The sequence below is a fragment of the Vigna umbellata genome, chromosome 6 (genome assembly GCF_029865625.1).
Source record: "Vigna umbellata cultivar VRB3 chromosome 6, Vumbellata_1.0, whole genome shotgun sequence".
NCBI classification, from domain to species: Eukaryota; Viridiplantae; Streptophyta; class Magnoliopsida; order Fabales; family Fabaceae; genus Vigna; species Vigna umbellata.
The window spans coordinates 34,244,259-34,249,688 of record NC_142170.1 but is presented as its reverse complement, the minus strand read 5'-3'; the positions used below and the strand labels follow the sequence as shown (position 1 = coordinate 34,249,688).

Sequence of the window (5,430 nt, the reverse complement as noted above, 5' to 3'; positions counted from 1 at the left end):
ACGAGAAAAGTTTGAGCAGAGAAGAGGGTCTCGCGCGCTAAGATAAAGTAATGAATTTTCAATCTCCCGCTCAAGTTTTTATTGAATTCACTGGCCTTTTAACATCTAACGTTGAAGCATTCAACGTTTTATATCCTCTTACATCGAATTATACTTTTAAATGACGTTTAATAATTGCATTTATTTACAAAATTGCCACCGGTCATTTTTAACGTTGGTTATTTAGTGGTTAGACATTAAACGCGTGATGTTATACACTGTTTTTTCACTAGTGTATGAAAAACACGTCTTATAGCATAGGACTAAAAAATAGAAGGTAAATGAGATTGGAAAAGTAAGGTGTGAGCTACATTCAAAATATGTTGGTGTTTGTGTTCAACTATTCCATTCTATTGAGGTGATTCAATGCATGATGTTTCATGAAAAATGCCTTTAGAGGAGAAGAAACCAGTTAAGAAAAACTCCTTTCCATTATCAACTACAAGAAAAAATTGAATTACATACAACCAAAATCCGTATATAAGGTCTAAAATCCGTATATAACACTTAGTTATATACGGCTTACATACGGATAAAAATTCGTATATAAAACTATCATAGCTAAATTATATAAGGATTTATCCGTATATAAATTATATAAGGATTTATCCGTATATAAATTATATACGGATAAATCCATATATAATATCCGTATATAATTATGTACGGATAAATCCATATGTAATATCCGTATATAACTATAGTTTTTTTAAAAAAAAATTAGGTAATCCTAGATTACACCACCAAATTGCTTTTAGGAGTTTTATATATTTGAGTAAAGATAAATACAACCACCAAATTGCTTTTAGGAGTTTTATATATCTGACTAGAGATAAATACAACCATCAAATTGCTTTTACAACTAATGCAATACATAAATCAATCATGAATTACTTAAAAATACAACATAATAGACATACACAATTGAATATTTTTTTAGTTTGAATAATATCAAACTGTGTACAAACATGGATGAAGTTAAGTATGAACATCTAAATAAATTAACATTCACGTGTATCTTAGTTGATTTTCACATTGTAAATCAATATACAATTAAACTGCTAAAGGTAACATTTTTAAAAGCTAATTAACTTTGATTTTCATATTGTAAATCAATATACATTTAAACTTCTAAAGGTAACATTTCTAAAAGCTAATTAACTTCCTTCATAGCCTGAAATGGAAGATTAGAATAAATCTCCTTCCTAAAGGAAAATTTCATCCCTTTACCTTCATCTTTATTCATAATCCAATTTCATCATTAAGTGGGATTTTGTGTTCCCAAATCAGTAGTTCCTTCGCTTTGCTAATATCTGGCTTCCTCATATGTAAATCATCAACTCTGTTTGACTTGTATTCTATTGTAATATTGGAATCAATTGTTTCCTTAATAACCTGCATGTTTAAATTCATTCATTAAATTAAAAGTCTTTCAAAACTTACATATAAACAATACATGATCAATCTCAAAAGATTTCATGTAACACGCGTTGCCAGGAACCAATAGTTTAGATTTATGGTTTGTTTTAGTACGTGCACTTGCACACAAACAAAAGAATTTATTTGAATCTATTTTGTGTTATAGTAATAAGTCTCAAATATTAGCAAAGCAACTGATCCAAAAACACCACGATAGTAAATAATGGGATGGTCATTATAAATACAAGATAAATAACTTAAAATCTATATATCACAAACCAATAAATGTTTAAGCACAACGAACCATCCAAAATTAAAGATAAATCCATAATTTATAATAAAGACTAATGTTATTATTCCATCAAATATGTTTTGGTAAATTTTTTATGGGTCTGGTAAATAACCTTAGAAGAAATCCAACTCTACATGCATTGGAAAATGGCCATGAGGGGAAGATATTCTGGTAAGAAAAGACTAACCTGTCTTCCTGACTTTTACTTATTAGCTCTTGCATTTTCTCCACCGCATGTCCAGAGCAAGCCCGTACTTCAACTTCCTATTTAGTCCCTGGACCTATTTCTCCTCAATCAATACCATCTTTGCACCAAGACAAAGCTTTCCACGTGTCTATTTCAACCCATGCAGGGAATGCAAATACTTTAATGCAAGCACCTAACATTGAACAAAAACTCATGTTCTAGACAATGTAAGTGAAAAAAAAGCAAAGCTATATATTCCACTGATTATCAATATAAAGAGTAATAAGTTATCAAACAATTATTTCTTCTTACTAATAATGCTAGAAAGTGAAAAATTATTCGGACATCTCAACATTTAGAATATTGTCTTTCATCTTAGTTTCGTAATTTACAATATTGTCTTACAGTAAAATAAGCTTAGCTAACTTTTAATGTTTTTATATGAGTGTCTAACTCTATCTTAATTTTTCTTTCAGCCCAAGTCTATATTTTTTATATCAAACATAAAAGTTCCACTTTAATAAAGTACATTTTTGTTATTTATCTTCTATGTATAAGAAATGTAATTTTAAAGTCTTGTAGTGTATACCAAAAGTGTTTAAATCTAGTTATATATATATATATATATATATATATATATATGAAAAAAAAAGAAGTAGCTATTTTCCACAGGTTCCACACTAATCCCAGAGTCAATAAAAATGCCATGAACAAACCAATGGCTTTCCCTTTTATAGAGTATACATGCCATCTAGGGATAGTCTTTTTATACATGTAAATTATCACCATCAGGCAACAACCAAATTATTTATACATGTAAATTATCACCATTGGCAATGTGATGAAATGAGCATAGTGCGCACTACATGCCAAGACAATGAATCTAATGTAAATAGACAAGCACTGAGTAGTTTTGTATTTAATTCACGAGACAAGTTTGGCACTGTATTTGTTGACTAATGAGTAATGACTATGAAATAAGAATTTTGAAGCTAACCAATTCCATTGAAAACTATAGAATATGTTACACAGAGTAAATGTCATTTTTGAAATCATTAATGTACACAAGAACCAGAAAAAAAAGTTATATCAAACAAACTAAACAGATCTCATTAATTCTAACCTTTCTAAAGCAAGGTAACATCCTCCATTGATCCCTCGATGACCTCAACTACATTATGGAGATTATTCGCTTTGACTAGTGCACGGGCATGTTCTGACATCTTCGTCGCTTCCACTGCATACACCTTCCTCACGCCTGCTTGAGCTGACCATATAGCAAGAATGCCACTTCTAGAAACCACATCCAAAACATTCTTCTCCCAAATTAACTCACAAAGTCAGTTCAAAATCACTCACAATAAATCATAACATAAACACGAGCAATAAACCATAACCAATGCTCTCAAACTATAACACGGCAGCAAATGTTATCTTATCCAATTCTTGTATCAATAAAATTATTCAAAAGTCATTTGGTAACAATAATTGATGATTATCATTATTCAAAAGCCAAGACAGTGGTTGAGATTCATGTAAACTTGCCATCATCAACGGTAAAGTCATCCCTTCCAGTAACTATGAAGCAATAATATACCAAATAAAAATATTGAAAAGTGGAACAACAAATATTAACAAAGAGAAAATACAACATTTACTACCTGGTTAGTGGTCATTTGAAGATGACATGGTTAGAGCTTAAGTCTTCCCAAAAATACGACTAAGTTAAAAATGCAAAGAGTATCTCGTTTCCAAAATCTAAGCATCCTCTGTAAAATTCTTTAAGCTCATTCTGCCTCTTAAACATCAAATGTTTCATCTTACTGGCTTTGACAACATTTAATCGCTGGACCTCACCTTCAACCTGCAAATATATATATGATCAAACCACAAATACTTAAGTATTGAAGTGAACATCTGTATTCTAAGTTCAAATCAACAAAAGTTTCACCTGCTCAATGACTTCTAAAGAAAGATAACCAAGGGTTGACACTTCATCCGCTAATGCTAAAATTAATGGAGTAACATGGCTAAACTTCTTTTGCTCATTAGTTGGTTTCTCCTAAGAGAACTCAATACATCCCAGAGAAAACGCATTAAAAACTTCATTTAGGTGAGTGAGTTTGAACCATGAATAATAACATGTACGAAACTAATTACTTGACTTGCCAATGCCAGGTGTTTAGATGTGATGGACTTCAAACCAGACACTTGCAACAGAACTAAGAATTAGAAGACACTAGAATGAGAAAGCTCCATGGCCAATTAAATTGAAATGGGATCATGATAGACCAATGAACTATGTAGAGGGAGGAACCTAATACAGGATAAGTAGGGAAGCAAACTGTTGCAAAGCTACAATACATGACCACAATGTCTAAGGCAAACTTCACCTGTCATTCCACATTTAAAGATAAAGAAGACATTCGTCAACTAGAGGTAAAATTAACTTCCAAAACATACTACCTACCCTTTCAACGAAAAACAAAACAGAAAAAGCAATGAAATGTAGTATAAGATTTGATGATACAAAATACAAAGTAGGAATTTCAATTTCCTTGGCATAATGGTTGACAAATGTCTGAGGTTTCACAGCAGAAAATAAGAGTATAGGACATTGTAATGAAGAAGAAAACTAAGTGATTTAACCTCGTCTGGAGCTCCAAGAGGGGTTTGGTCTTGGCATCAACGGCGACCCACTCTCCGGTCTCTCTCTTCTTCTTTTGCACTCTCACTTCCATGGTTTGGCCTAGGAATAAGTCCATCACCGTCTTTCACATTTCAGAAGCTCTATTCATCAAAATCAACTACATATTCAAGAACAAACGAATATATTCGGTGAATCTTTGCGCAAACCCCACAACGGACCATTCTGCATCAATCTCAATAGAGAAGAGAGGGATTTATGGACTTAAGGATTTAGAGATTTAGGGGACGAGCAAAGAAGAAGGTTTGAACGAAGAAACTTACCGATTGAACTAATAACTCTCCTAAGTGAGCATGATGTCCAACAAGGTGAGTGAACACGAGAAGAATGGACGAACTTCTTCTCTTTGAGTGAGCGTGAGCGAGAAGAACAGTTAGTGTCGGACATTCTTCTTCTCTACCAGTGACCGTGAGAGAGTGTGAGTGAGAAAGCTTTAGTCAGTAAGCACGAGACTTCGACGCTACCATTCTAGTCGTCTCCACGTGAGTCTAAGAATGAGTTAGGGTTCCAAGGGGAGAGCCAACGAGGAGGCATGACTGGTGGAGAGGTCTCCAGTCCCCTCAACCTTGTAATGGAGCATGTGGTAGCGGCTATGGTTCAAGGAGAGGGAAACACGAAAGAGGCGTTTGCAGTGGAGGTTAGGATTTCAATCGAGGCTAGAGAAGAAGGGATGGATAAAAATGGTTCGATGAGAGGGAAGAACAAGAGCTCGAGAGGGAAGAACAAGAGCTCGTGAGGAAGAAGAAGGGCTCGATGGCTCGATGAGAGGGAAGAAGAAGGAGTCGA

General features: G+C 33.4%; 1 long non-coding RNA gene across 3 annotated transcripts; it reads right to left on the bottom strand.

Annotated features, from left to right (window-relative positions):
• Positions 1–1,066: 1,066 nt before the first annotated feature.
• Positions 1,067–4,814, bottom strand: LOC148197302 (uncharacterized). 3 transcript variants are annotated; one of them, XR_015780176.1, is made up of 5 exons: positions 3,889–4,814; positions 3,599–3,801; positions 3,061–3,253; positions 1,938–2,130; positions 1,067–1,434 (listed from the first exon to the last, which is right to left on the bottom strand). It is a non-coding gene; the product is annotated as an uncharacterized LOC148197302 (long non-coding RNA). The 3 variants fall into 3 exon arrangements; XR_015780178.1 differs by having other exon boundaries at positions 1,938–2,085; XR_015780177.1 differs by having other exon boundaries at positions 4,587–4,814.
• Between the last annotated feature and the right edge of the window lie 616 nt (positions 4,815–5,430).